Genomic DNA, 15,750 nt, shown 5'->3' with positions numbered 1-15,750 from the left:
ATGAAATAATGCAGCTTACTGACGACAGTCTCTCTCACAGCATGCTGCCCGCTGTGACAATGGCAGCACATGCCGCTTAGTGGGGATAATGTCCCCTTTTCCTTTGTATTAATGTGCCTGCATGTATGCGTGTGTGTGTGTGCATACTGTGCCAGTACAAGGACGAGAACAGGGAGTCCAAGGACTTCTTCCTAAATAAGACAGCATGTGATGTGTTCTGCTGACCTTAAAATGTGGCATGAAACTATTTACTTAAACACTGATTAGATATTCTGACAATATGTGGTGTATGTAGCTTATAACTATTGATACCATCCACATTTCTAGTAAAGTTGCAATGTCATATCAAAGTTTAACCACTGCATCATTTATACATTAAACAAAAGTCATATTTTGCTAACTTTTCTACAGTGACCAAGCTCTGTTTTCCTTGAACAACGGGATACCCTCAAATCTTTGTGGAGTCAGCCAGATAGGACAAGTAGTCAGCGAAGATATTTAAGGCGCTAACACAAGTAGAGTTGAAATTTATAAATTTTGATAATGTAAGTGTAAATTGAATATCTTTGGATTTTAAACTGTTGGTTGGACAAAACAAGACATAAAAAGGAAATCATAATCCGTAGTTTTCACTATTTTCTGACAAAAAAAATAATCAGTAATGAAAATAATTAGTTTTACTGCTAAAGAGAAGGAAGTGAGGAAACAAGGCAACAAGGAAACAGCTTAACTGAAAAAAATGAATATCACTATATGGCACTTAAAGCAAACCTATGGCTATGACTTCCTCCAAAACATGCAAATTGATTCGATTTAAATAGTAGGTGGTAATAAAAGTTGCGTACTATACACGCAATTTTAAATAAATTGACCAATGATAGTGGATTGCACAAATTAACATTCTGGTCATTACATCAGTTAGACAAAAGCCTTGATAGGACTAGGAAACTACTACTTTGTATGAGTTGTTGACCGACCATGTTAAAAAGCAAGTGTTTATAAATGTTCCAAACAGCCACACTCAAGGGCAGAGTGAAAAGCCGGCCATTATAGAGAGGAACAAGACACAATAATCATATGGAGATAAGGGCACATATTTTCAGACAGACTCTCCAGGTTGTTGACATGAAAAGTGACAGAAATAGTTAAGTCAAGAAACCAAGAGAGCTCAAACCCCGATTTGTCTTTCACCTCTGCACTGCTGGTCAATCATGGCGTGACGTAGAGGTGAATATCAGATCATCGGTTTTGGAAAGTTACAGAATTTGTCAGGTACAGCCCCCTCAATTCCGATGTCGGGAAGGGGTGGGGGGAGGGGATTTCCGAAGCAGTTTGATCATCAGACGAGCACGTCTGAAGAAGTTTGCCATCCCCTCTAGATTCATTCTAGCATTCAGGTGTAAGAAAAATGCACCAGGCAGCATAGAAGTGAGTAGCTGACTATTTCACTGGCAGCTGTAGACGAATGAAACCATTTGTGTCAGGGTGTACTATACATTTACTCATTCGGCAGACGCTTAGATCCAAGGCATCACTAAAGCAGCAGGAAACCATCTAGTAATATTTCTTAGGCACTTATTTTTACCCACTACTATTCATTTGTATTCGTATACTGCACAGTACTCAACACTTCCTGTAGGTGGCTCACAGTCAAAGCATTTCAGCAAAGAGAACAGGGCCAAGACTTTCCTTATACAAAGTTGCAAGAAGTCCTAAGTTGTAATAACTGGCAGGCAGCTTTTGTTAGTTTTAACCAGACGTTATCCATTCAGTCTCTTTGTTTTCCTGATGTTGTTAGGTGATGATCTCGGGGCACTTGTGTTTTGTGGATTTTCCCATGTCATTCATGTTTTTGTCCTCCTTAAAGTGACTTCCTGGTAGGACATAAATGGTAGTGACTGAGCGACAAGAGAAAATGAACAACAGGAAAGACAACTGGAATTCACCCATATTTGTCATTTTCCCCTTACTCCACTTCCTTGAGTTTCTCCCCTCAGATCAGTTCAAATAAGCTTTATTAGCACAGGGAGGAGTCGAACACAATCAGTCTCCTCTCCTCTTTTTCTTCAAGTCAGACAGCTCGAGACTCAGTGTGGGATATCCCTGTTTGCTCTCACAAGAATGTCTGCTAAAGCACAGCTAGACAGTGTGTGAGGATTCATCAGGGCGGACACACACTTAACAGGGCTGAGGTTTTACTATTCTATGTGAATATTATGGATATAAAGTTAATACTACTGAGGACACTTTAATCGATGGTCTTATAAATAATACCATAAGTTCATTAATTGCAAATTAATAATAATATAATCTTACAGTATCTGCTTTCAATGTTTTGCCATTTGCTGGTGGTATTGTGGTATATGGTGGTTGCTGTGGTATTGTGACAATCAGCATTGTGTTATATTCAACAATCAATAATTAAGTGTGCCCTGGATTTTATGTTGTGGTAAGTAGGCTCCTGTCTGTGTTGGAGATAAATAACATTAAGAGAATAAACTGTGAAAAACGCTCATAAATAATTGAAATGAAGATGGCTAACTGTATGTGATATTGAAATTCTTCCAGCAATGTCACCACAACAGTCACATGGAAATACAGCTTCATAGATCTTAGTGTTACAAAGAACAAAGGAGAACCAAAAACATATTTAAGTCATATACTGACTAATGAGCCACAGTGTACACCCACACAGGCACAAACCTCAAAGAAACAGGTCATGTAACTGAGCAGGACGCTGCATGTTAGCACGTGTCTCTGGATGAATGATCCTTTCTTGCGTAATGTTTGTCCCTGTGTGGTAGCAAAGGACAAAGTTCTCATTCCTAGCACATGCAGCACAGATGCTGATCTCTCGCTGGCAGGGTTTGAGTCACACCTTCAGTAGTAACATATTAGCCAGTTGTGTTCATTAGACGTGGTAGGGGGTAATGAAAGCACTAAACCACACAGTGACTTCCAGGAGATAAGATAGAGACAGAAACTTTCTTTTGTTGAAGCATCAACCTGATTCCAGTCATATGGATCAGCAAACTCAAGCTAACTACACCATCCCTGCACTTAGTGACCCATTTGTTTATAAGTATGTACAAACCATAAAACTTCTATTATTAAACGTCACGCAGGCTTGCACCAGCCCACTTCAAGCAGAATAATCAAAGTACATTGCTGGGCACTTGTGTGTTTTTACCTCAGTAACAGAACCACAATAATAACATGCTCTAAAAAAAGATCCAACTTATCAGAAGTAGCTCAAAGTGAAATTACTACTTTACGATATTAGACTTATCTACTTATCTTATTTTTAGGCCCAATGCATTTCCAATCTTTTCTTGGTTTATTCTGAGTGTGCTGGCCGTTAAAAACACCCACTGCACTTGGTTAAAACAGTGGAACTGCACCGTGTTGTGAATGAGTGAAGCCAATGTGGAGCTGCTGTTTATTTTTCATAAACAGACAGCTGTTTCAATTAATGACATGTGCAGGAGTGAGCAATGCAGTCACCTCTGATTTGAAACAGTTTTAAAAAGCACTTTGCTTCTGTTTCAGTGACATATTGATTTGAACCACACCTCTTAAATGCTGCTGATGCTTACAGCTGCATTGTACTTCAGTATTTTGTTCAGTGTGAGAAGCTATCCAACCTTCCTGCCACAAACAATTACAGGTCCTATAATACAGAATATTACAGGACAATATAGAATATTACAGGAAATCACTTTTTGACCTAATTGTTACATTGGTCATAACATCGCAATGCTCATCACCTGGCTTAAACAAAAATAGTGGGCTCCAGCTTAAAATGCAGGTTCATCCAGCAAAAATTTAAAACTCTCTGACATTTTGCCAGATCACAACATGTCCTCTTATAAGAAGTCACCACTGTGACGAGTCAAATTAACCGTTGTAGGTTACTTTGTAACGTGCACAGCATATTTATACTGTTTACAACAAAAGGTGAAATAGTTGCCACTTGAACTTTCACTTGAACTTTCATGAGTTAAATTCCTTTGTCAGAGTATTACAGATCAGAATTTATTTGTCAAAATTATTCTGCAGCAATTTTGCTAATCAATTAATCACTGGGGGGATTTTTAAAGCAAACACAATGTCCATCGTTTTACTTCAGTTTCACTAATATAAGGATTTTCTGTTTTATATTATTGTGACCTGAATATCTTTGGGGTATAAAATATTGGTTGGACAAATCAAGCCGTAAAAAGAAGTCACATTGAGCTCATGCTACATAGTCTGATTAAATGTTTAATCATAATGATAGGCAGATTCATTGAAACTAAGAATAAACATTAGTTGCAGCATCAGAGTATTATAAACCACTGTGCAGTCTTTTGGCATCAGATAAGACTTCAAACTCATGGATTTGTTAATTAGACTTCCTGGATTGTATTTAATGTCTCATGTCACAGAATTGGAAAGCTGAAGACTGCAACTGTGTAAGCCTGGGATGAGGACCTCAGACTGCAACAACCTGAAAGACCACCAGCAAGACTCCTTCAGAGAGAACTTAAGGTGTCCTTTTCATCAAAGATGCTTCCTCATTAAGTCTGAGAGAGCAGCAAAGAAGATGGGAAGAAAATGTCCTAATATGGGTGTGAAAGAAGAGTCAAAACTTGCAGTGCAAGTGGTGCTTCTGCACTATACTGAATAAAGAATCCTGATACATGGGTAGAGTTTTGTTAAATTTAGCCTAAGATTAACATGGAAAAAAGGACATGAGCAGCCAGGATACCTCCCATCAAATATAAACTAGCTGTGCAGTCATGGGTGACGTATGAACAAGAAGGTGTCATAGACAAATACTGTCTGAGTGTTAGCAGTAGAGGTATTGACACACTGATTGGTCAAAGCAGAAAAGTGCATTCCACATGGTGATTAACAACAGGTCACTGAATGCTCACACACAACACTGTCTGACTGTGTAAAAATGTGGGAGGACATAAGCTATGAGGAATGTCTCACCCATGTTCAACCCCCCTAACTCTTTTCCACTTAACACACATCTCTTCCCCCACCAGAGTCTCTCTCTCCCCCTTCCTCCTGCTTGAAATGCTGATGACAGGATTATACACAAAGTCTGTTCTACCATAAAGATGTGTAAACATGTTTATAATTTAAGCTTATATACACGTTTAGCTGACTGATCCCTAATGCCCAATGCAGTTCTGTTGATGAGCTACGGTATTTCCAAGCATTATGATTATTTTAGTTACAGACCTCCAATTCAAATGTTAGCAGGTTAAAACATATTTTGGAGAGGCAAGTCAGTCAAATTCAGAAACCGCACTGGTACGAGGCAAAACAGTTTCAGCTAATGCTGTAATGGCTGGAGCAGCTTAGGGTTACAAAAAGGTTTGCTTTGCATCTACTTAGCTACATTTTTCAGATGCTCCACCCGTGTTAAGTGTTGCTGTTGGTTGAAAACTGCAGATCAGCTTCAATGTTTTTTTCATGCTGACAAGAGGAGAAGCTATCTAAATCCTGTCCAAACCTTCCTGTCACCACAGATCCACACTGACAATAGAAAAATGTTCAATGTCCTTTAGAGCTCAAACAACTAATCGTTCAACAGAAAATTACTTAGATCTGGGGAACTGTAATAGGCTTTTTTATCTACAGAATAATCAGCAGGTTAAAAAATACTGGAAATAATTGTTAGTTGGAGCCCTAGAAACCATGAAAAGAAAGTCTACTCCTACAACACTGTCAGACTTAAAGTGGACAGTTTAAAAAGAAAGTAGGCCTATGAAAATCTGTAGCACAACCAGAGGCCCCACTAAGACCTGTTATTAACATCTGTCCCGGGTGATCCGATCACAAGTGGACAGCTCTAAGTACATCAGTTCACAGTTCACAGTTGTGATCAGATCTCACTTCTCTAATTACAAATAAACACCTAGGCGGTATTGTTATTAGCCAATCTGACTGATCTGTTGTCAATGTATTTGTGAGAAAAAGCGAGAGGGGCACGGAGGGGTCGAGCAGATCAATGTGCTATGCACAGGATTATAATGAACAGTAATACATTTTCGGTTTATTATGAAACTGTGGCAGGACTAATTATTAGACTGTGGCAGAGGACGTCATTTGAATAGAAGGTCCTTCAGTGTGGCCAGGACGCATTTGTATTCACACTGCTAAAAGAATGCGGCCACATGTGGCCCAGACCACCTCTTGATGTGGTCTGAGTGATCGGTTCTCATATGCGTTCTCGATGCTACTTGTATGAATTTACACCTGTACTTGAGTAATACTGTACTAGAGCTGTCCACTTTGTGATCAGATCACCTAAGATGTTTTTAACACCAGGCCTGGACAGGAGCATCTTTTGTTATTCCCTACATTCTACATCCTTCGTTGTCACAAATCTGGCACCTACAACCAGCAACACGGTAGTGTCAGACATTTGGTTGTTATGCTAGTAGCAGCTAATGTAGCCTTGAGTAGAGATGAGGAGCTGGCTACAGCGGTCTGGAAAGCTTACTTCTTTCTCACACCACAAGATTTTTTTCATTTTCAAACTTGTAGTCTTGCACCTAAAATGACACTGTCTCAAGTGATATGACTTTACGCAATTTATCAGATTTCACACAGGTCCCACTGGCGCCACAAAGATTTTCCAAAACTCTTTCCACAGACGCAGCAGTACTCCCAAACACCTGGATGTGTAAAATCGGAGGAGTTCCCCTTGAGTAAACCATTTAGGGAGGTGCAGGCTGTACTTAATGCAGAGTCATTTAGTTGACAAACATACTTAAGCTATTTTATTCATTTTAATGTACACCTACTTAAGGTTTAGTGTGCCCTATAGAGTAGTATAGTGCAGGGAAAGACAAAACATACTGGATCAAACACTGGTTGGAGCTGGAAGCACAAAAAAACCTGATCGGGATGTACCTAGAAAAGTGCTGTTTTCTGTCATGTAATTTCTTCTCTTTACAAAACATAACAACCTATTGCCTCAGGTTTGAACAAAGAAGTTGAAGCCAAGCTCAAATTTTCAAGGTTGAATCAAACTTGAGACCAGAATTGGCTGCTGAGGATCCAGGCCAGGGAAGCGGCTAAAGTCAGAGAACCTAGCTGGAGCCCAAAATAGGACAGAGCCATTGAGACTCCCCCAGCCCAATTTATCACAGTGCATACAGCTCAACTCAGAGAGAGGGAGAGAGAGGACGAAAGAGAGAAATATCACAGAGAATTATCCCTTCATCCGCCCCTGAGCTTCCGCTCGCAGTACAAACAGACAGAAAAGTCGGGCAGATGGAGGGAAGGAAGGAAAGAGAGGCGTGGTGGTCAAAACTAGAACATGAGCATGCCGTAGCACAAGCAACACATATGAGGAAACTTAAAAATCTCTAAGTGTAGTAAGTAAGTCTTTGATTAATATTACATGAGTGCGAAATAAATAAATGGATGAATTAGTCATGGGGGGGACTTGGGAACTGAGCAAATCAGGATTTGGTTAGAAATCATGAATGTATTTCTGCTTTCCAAGTCATTTGGCAAAGTCTGCTGTTACTTTATAAAGTGCTTATAGGTGGAAAACACACCACCTTAGCTGGACATGGTGAAGCACCTCACTTGATTGTACTCGCTTACTCTGTTTGCTCCCTCTCTTCTACCCATCCTCATACACGCTCTTGTTCTAACTTTGTTCTCATCATCCCTTCCTTCACTCTCTCCCCCTCTCTCTCTCTCGTGTTGCAGTGTGACGTCACCATCAGGGAGCTAATGTTGCGTATCCTTAGGGTGCTGCATTCCTCTTTACCAACTCACATACGCAGCACAAATGAAAGCCAACGCTGACACACACATGTACGCAGCCTGGATGGCGTCACCAGTCCCAACACTGTTCCTCTCAATGGTCCCATCCATCTGTGCCTCACAGCTATGTAAAGTCTTTGGACATTTAGATAAGGGTTCAGCAGCATTTCATCAAAAATCTTTTTAAGTATACCTGTTATTTCAGGCCTTCACTTTCAGCTGAAATTATCAGACAATTAATTGATTAGTTGATCGACAGAAAAATAAGCAACAACTACTTTCATAATCAATTAATCTGGTCAATCATTTTTCAAGCAAAAGTAGTGAAACAATGCCAATGTTCTCTGATTCCAGGCACTCAAATGAGAGAATTTCCAGCTTTTCTATGTTATATCTCTAGGGCAGCGACAATTATTTTCCTTATCAATTAATCAAGTAATTGCTTCATCTATAAAACCAAGCTAACATCTTAAAGTGTAGCGTTGTCTGATTAACAGTCTAAAATCCCTAATCAGCTCTGTGAAGTTGTGATGAACATTTCTGGGCAATTTGTCGACATTTCATAGACTAAATTGTTAATTGAGAAAATTATTGGCTGATTAATCTAATTATATATAATATATATTGATGAGAATGATTTCAAAAGTAAAAAGAATTGCTAAAATTACTACATTACAATGTCTAATGACCCTTTGTTGGCTGAGAAGGCAGAAACTATAGTTTATAGTGGCAGACTAATGAATGTTTACAATCTGTGCCTACAATCTGAAAATGAGATGAGCAGCACCATATATAAAATGTTCATTCAATGTATATCTGACATTAGAATTATCAATCGACCAGATTAAAATGTTGATATATGTATTTAAGAATGCAACTAACTTTTCATAGTTAATTAATCTTCTGCTTATTTTATACAATAATCAAATAAATGTTTTCTCTATAAAATGTCTTGGGGTTTTAACAAAAAAAATAAAATAAAAAAAATGTGGACAGTTACAATTACAGTTTCCTCAAATGAAAGGTGACTTCTTAAAATAACTTTGTTTACCAGAAATACCAGAGTCTGAAAAAAAAGTTCAGTTTACTATCACTATCATTTCTGTCGATCAAGTAATCGATTAATCTTGCAGCTCTACGTGAATTTTAAATAAACTTGAGGTGATCAGCTACATCATATCTCCAGAGAAAAATCGACACTGTCTTGATCCCTGTTGAACTGCAAAAAACCACACAGTCCACTTGCGTTTGTGCAGTAGTGTTATAGAGTAATATATTACTAAAGAAAGATGAGAGATAAAAGGTTTGATAAAAGACTCATTATTGTAAAAGTTTAACAAGTGTATTACCAAAAGGGACCTGGATCCAAAATGGAACCGGCTACCACCCCTAGAGGCTCTACAGCCAATGTAACTCAGAGGATTTGTTTAGCTCTCTAAATTGTCCTTTTAGGGACTTCCTGAGACTGCAAGCACTGAGATCCAAACAGGAAACTCTCCCTGAGATTATTTTTATTCCCCAGAGGATTTTCTTGCTTACATGCTGCCTGTGCGTGATACACCCCACAGTCTACAGACACAGTTTTCCACATAGACATGTTTATCGGTCACCGTCAAATGGAAACAGAAACAGCTAAGAGCCTAAACGCAGCCTTTTCCTGTGTTCCCTGTGTAAAAGAAACTGCAGTCATATTAGTTTTCAGCATGACACTGGCCTCCTTGGAAATAATCGCTGATGGAAAGACTAATCTGAGACAGGATACTGTGGAGCATTGTGTTTGAACACCTTGGCCGATAAGTTCCTATAGCTGAACAATGCACAAACCAGCAGCTTGCCATATAGCATGACAATGAGCTGGAAAGATGGAAAAACTATTGAACCATCCCCCTTCTGTCCAAGTAGGACCTCCTAAACATTTGCTTGTAGGTTTGTCTGTGTACTTCCTATGTTCGCCATCTCTGAATCTTGGGCAGGCACGTACAGCAGGCGAAAAGTAAAAACACGCAGAGTAGGTCAGTGGTAGAGAGCATGTCAAGAGGAACAAAATGAGGCACAACATCAGGGGGAAATGGCCTCTGGCAACCTTGGTATATACAGGGGCTTCTGATCCATAATATTTTTCCATGAAGGCTTTTGTACTGAGCTATTCAGCTTCTGAGGTGACCTCAATACAGCAAGAAGAAAAGAATAGAGCTTATATGTTAGAGATGGAAGATACACTGTCATAATATCAATAGTGTAAATAGGAGACACCATGTCTTCTCATTTTAAAGTTTTTGTTGTTTAAGTTACTGGTAGTTGTCACAATATATCTATTTTTTTAAAGCTATCTTAAGTGAATACTCACATGTCCATATATTCATTGGTATAAATGTCCTTGTCCTTGCTGGCTGCAAAGAGATTCCTTCTTAAAGCAACTTTCAAAATTACTCTTTTGTGCCCTTCACACTAAAAGAAAGACTACAGCTTTCAATGTACAGGTACAGGTGTGTTCTATTAGGATTGAGCTGAAAAAATGTGAACCTAATGTGAACTTTTCTCCATTCTATATCATTGCAAACTGAACATATTTAGGTTTTGGACAATTGGATGGATAAAATAAAACATATGAAGGCATTTTGCACTATTTTCTAACATCAAAATATTGATAGAGAATATAACTGTCTGATTAATCAACACTGAAAATACCACTAATCCTGAGTTACAGCCATGCTGTGGATGCTTTGACCTCGCTGGTCATCATATTCACATTGCATTTTTTTTTCCTGCTTATTTTATTGTGTTTAATTACTCCTACAATACTGTCCCATTACTGGCAGAGGTATTAGGTTTGAAATACTTTTAATTTCAACATTTCTCATTTATACACATCATGCTCAGGAAACCTAGCAAACATTTTTAGTCTATGTTTTGAAAAGAGATATTCAACTTCATCATTTTGCTAATTACATTTTTGCTTTTGCTTTTCTGTATATCAATATAGACAACCACCTATGAACAGTATTTATATGTGCAAATGATACTACTATTATTATTTTTACAACCTTAATGCAACCCACTTTCCTATGAGTGGCTCTGGATTACATCACTGGGTACAGTGATTGTCAGAACCGCACTGTGATGACAACAGCAGACAGGACTTTTATTTTAATACAGTCTGGATTGGGGATTTCCACAACATTTCCTTCCACTGCACTGGCACTGATTTGTGTTGAGAGTACCACTGGGTAACACCGTCGCTTCTGTCCACCACCTGCAAACAGCTTGGTCAGCACTCAGCTGTTCAGCAATAATGACATCATAGTTTCTCCTGTAGTAGCCACACAAACAAAAACATATTCTCCTGCAAGCGTGCGCACACAGACAGACAAACCAGGAGGATGTGGGATAATATGTTATGCTATCTTCTCCTATGTATGTATGTATGTATGTATGTGTGTGTGTGTGTGTCTGTCTGTCCTGCCACATCCTATGTGAGAGTGTGTGTGTGTGTGTGTGTGTGTGTGTGTGTGTGTGTGTGTGTGTGTGTGTGTGTGTGTGTGTGTGTGACAGTGTACAAACGCAGATGGGAGTAGTTCAGTCGAGGCATGACATAGTTTTGCAGGTTTCACGTTGATTCACTGTGCATTTTTGTTTTGGAGGAACATGCCAAGACAAGGGAACACGGCGCTCTGAGATATGAGGGTCTGTGCCTCAGTAGCCGAGCTGCACAACAAGGGTGTGGTGGCTCGGAGAGAGGAATTTCCTCGGGACAAACAAATGTGTGAACAGTTATTTAGCACAGACAAGGAGAAAAGACTCCCTGACCGCACAACCAAATGAAGAAGGTCCCTCATTAGTTAGCCTAGAATTTGTTTTCACGTTTTTGCTTTCCAATAATTCCTATTCAGGGGGGAAAACATACGATACTACAGATTCCCCTTGACTCGCCAAACAGGTTTCGAAAAAGAGAAAGAGAGAGAATCAACTTTTTAACAACCGGTGAAGGTCGCCTCCGCCTTTCTTCACAGCTGAAGTCCATTTCATCTAATTACATAATGAAGTAGGCTACACTGAGGGTAGACACAAGGGCTGGGTCTGTGTGGCAGGAATGCCGATGTGATCCATATCTTCAGCTGGATATGGCAGGAGAGAACAAACAGGTGTGTCCCCCAGTCTGTGCCACTTTTCCTTCAAATCTCTATCCAACAAACCTCGAAAAAGTCGAGCCATTCCGCCGGAAAACTTCTAAACAAGTAACAGGTTTCAAGCCGCCGAGCTGCTGCTGCTGTCTCGGCTCACTGCCGTGTCAGCTGACAGCGGTGGTCGTTCAACTACTTTTCCTTCCAACCTCCAACTCGCTTCATCGACTCCAGGTGTTTGAAAGAACTAATAAAAGCTGAATCGGTTCTCTCACCTTTCCCAGACTGCGCTTTCAGACACCGAGGACCTCCGTGTTTCCTTCTCCCTTGAAGCAGCTGTGGCCGGAGTGAGCGGCCGAGAAGCCAAACCGATGCTCACAAGACCCTCCCAGACTGCTGCATTCACGGTCGCTCGGAAAAGTCAACGTTCCCATTTCCCGATCCGTCTGTTCGGGAGAATTGTAGTAGTGGGGCCGCAACTATCACTTTCATTATCGAGTGTTCGATCGATTAATCCTTTCTTCCACAAAATATCAAGCATTACTTGTTTTAATTGCTTGTGTTAAAGGACCAACAGTTCCAAAACCAGAGACAGTCAATTTCATATTATGTCTGCAGGGGCATAGTAGTGACTTCTGGCCCAACATATGACTAGATCCTCCAAAGAATCTGGCTTCTATTGACCAAGGAGAAACAGAGAAAATCAGGCCCAATATTCATTATTATCAGAATAGTTTGCTATCTGGAGAGGGTAACAGTGGTAGCCTACTAAGTCCCCAGAACCCCAACATGGGAGGGATTTTCAAAAATCCTGTAATTAAAAGTATGTTTTTATCTGCAATTTTGAAATTTTACAGTAGCAGTAAAAGTTAACTTGGAACTAGTGACCAATACTACTGTTGGCTGAATACTCTTATATAAGCAGTGTTGGGGAAGCTACTTTGAAAGCATAGCTTTGCAGGCTGCCAATTACTTTACACTGGAAGAAATTGAACCACAGCAAAGTAGTCCACGGGAGAAATCTAGTTTAGTTAACAAAAGTCACATTGGAAAAAGTAGTTCAAACTACTTTTAAAAAAAATTATGACATTTCCATATTACACAAGATTATAACAAAACAACAAAACTACTTGAATCACTATTTAGGTGAAATTAACTTAACTACCAGCAAGCTACTGCAACTTCTAGTTTAATTACTATTAATTACTTTAATTAGTAGATATTCTACAATATCATAAAGTTTGAAGATGCCTTTAATTAACATTTCTCAAGTAATTACTTCTTAAATATGATCGGTTAATTGAAGTGTTTTGATCAGTTTAACCATTGTGTTCACAAACTTTACTGATATAAATAAACCTTTAGCAGCATCAGAAAAGTTTACACTCATTCAGCATTTCTCCCTCCTAGACACCAGTTTGATTGTGAGAGCAGCTTCTAAACCTGTGTTTTCAGTAACTGGGGTTAGCCTCTTTTTTTTGTTATATATATAATGAAAACTATGATTAAAATAATATTCTGTAATGTTCTAAAACCTCAAAGTGAAAGCTTCACACTTCAGGACCAGTATGTTGGGAAAAGAGCCTGAAATATGCTTCAATAAGGATTATGGTAGAGGTTTTATGTTAACCATTTGGTCACTGGATTCCCCATGAAGGAGGATTTTTCTGCATTCAGGTTATGTCCTGCTTTCAGTCTTAAAACTGAATTCAGTTTCCTCAAAAACAGGCATTAATATGTAAAGTCTTATATTTACCAAAGACTCAATTTGTTATACGAAAGTGTCCGATTGCACCTGAATGCAACACGATGTCTTTGCCGTTTGCATTTCCAGCGCCTGCACGGAATTGGCTCAATTTGATTCAACCGTTACAGCGTCCCCGCCCCTTCACGGTTAGAAAATAATGACATCATTTATATAAAGAGGTGGTCTGTCATTTAAATGGTCAGCATTAATTAGGTCTTCCGTTATTTCACAAGTAATGTTTCAGTGTTATTCAGAGTATTGTTAATGCTGAGGAGAGCACTCTGAACGCAACTATTATTATTATCATTATTATGATTATCATTATTATGATGATGATTATTATTAGTAGTAGTAGTAGTAATAGTGGTAGTATTTTGTAACTGTGTAATGAAATGGACTTTGACCCAAGTGCCTTTCTCCCACAGTGCAACAGGAAATCACACAACAGGGATTTGAACTTTTTAACATGCCATTCTCTCAGTGAGGTCATAAGTTCATTCACCCTAGAAGGCAGAAACTGTACAAAAACACACAGCCGTTCCATGGTCAGGAGAACATTTCATGCTCAACAGTAAACATATTATTAAGCACTCAAGATCATATCAAAACACAGTCCTTTCATAGTCAAGCTGGGAAGTTTTATTGTACTCAAAGAAAAACACCTAGCGGGCAAAATTATTGTGTGTTGATTTTGTTGCTCATGGGGAAAAAGTGTCAACAAAGACTTAGTTGTTAAAAGGTTGAAGCCACAAGCTTCCACAACAAAACTGAATGTATTTGACTTCTCTGCATCCTGGCTCCTTGACAGTAATTTGGACAGTTCTCAGCAGTTTCCATGGTAATACCCACATACTGTAGTTTCAGAAAAAACAGTGTGCAGTGACACCCTCCAGTCCCTTACAAAAGTGATGCTATTTCTGCAAGCTGTCTGGGAGGGGGGGCTGCTGGCTAATGTGCACTGACTGGAGAAAGATGAGTGTTTGAAGTGGGGCCACACTTCAGAGAGAAAATAACCTTGCATATGGATTTACAACATCCTGCCATTCTCTCTCTGTCCCTGTATAAACTGCTGCTTTGACACTATATGCTATGTGTTGCATCAGCCAATTCCGTAAACTTAAGTGGTTGTTCGGATAAGGATTGTTTGGAAACATAAATACTGCTGGGAACTTCAAATATTTACTTGAAGCTGTGCAAACGGAGAATCTTGAGTATAAATATGACAAACTTTTGAGTTTCTCAGGTATTTCAGTCTTAAAGTCCAGTCACACCATTATTCATGGGAAATCAGTTCATTTCAGTGGAACTGCAGCTATAAGTTGATTTGCCTGTGGTGGCGAGGTAGGTTTGCATGGTGCTTTTGTGTAGGGTTACATTTTGACATGTACATTTATACTGTCACCAACAGTTAATCATCTTTACAGTGTGGGCCTTTGAGGGGGAGGAAGAGTCCAATATACACAGAAAGCTACCAAAAACCAGTGAATGTTTGACATTTTTACCTGCAAATGACTGAGTTAATCAATTATCAAAATAGTTGGTGATTCATTTTCTGTCTGATCAATCAACTAATCGTTGCAGCTATAATAATGTCAGCAGTGTTGCACCATCCAATATAAAATACCCTGCTCTGCTGGAGAATAAACTGCCCAACAAAAGAGACATGGCATGGTTTGTAGAGCTAAGGTAATCAAAGCATCTTCATTTACAAATTTCTGGCACCACATACTTCATGAGGTGTGACTGAATTTCAATGTGCTGCTTTCTGAATCTAGAGAAACTCTGTTTATGTCATGAGACCAACAGAAAGAAAAAGAGAATAATTAATGTGTTATTTTCACAAATGTGCAAAACACGGTAATATTAACAAGGCTATAAAAACCTGCTTCACCAAACTCTGCCAGCAGTATCTGCAGGCTGTCAGGGGAAGAGTACAGAGTATGTGTTGCAGAGGCTGTACTTACTGCTGAACAGAAGTATGGAGATTAACAGTATTTCCAACATTTAGCACCATTGCCGACACAGAGCCTGACTAAATTTCACTATAGAAGTTAAGTGGTAATAGTGAGGAGCCTACCTTCACAGTCCAGGAGCCCCGAA

At 39.2% G+C, this 15,750-nt stretch overlaps 1 protein-coding gene across 2 annotated transcripts in view; it reads right to left on the bottom strand.

Moving 5' to 3' along the window:
• LOC139620593 (rho-related GTP-binding protein RhoA-D-like) overlaps positions 1 to 15,750 on the bottom strand; it is a 24,714-nt gene extending 8,964 nt beyond the window's left edge. Inside the window, exon 1 of one of the 2 annotated variants that reach the window (XM_071476288.1) lies at positions 15,728 to 15,750. The gene's annotated coding sequence lies outside the window, so the exon portion shown is untranslated. Of the gene's footprint in view, positions 1 to 12,178; positions 12,330 to 15,727 lie in introns of those variants that run through there. The other variant, XM_071476287.1, reaches the window with a different exon arrangement.

The sequence above is a fragment of the Trachinotus anak genome, unplaced genomic scaffold (genome assembly GCF_046630095.1).
Source record: "Trachinotus anak isolate AG129_WGS33_773 ecotype Australia unplaced genomic scaffold, CSIRO_AGI_Tana_v1 ptg000004l, whole genome shotgun sequence".
Taxonomy (NCBI): domain Eukaryota; kingdom Metazoa; phylum Chordata; class Actinopteri; order Carangiformes; family Carangidae; genus Trachinotus; species Trachinotus anak.
The sequence above is the reverse complement of the archived record's forward strand: the minus strand, read 5'-3'. Positions and strand labels throughout refer to the sequence as shown.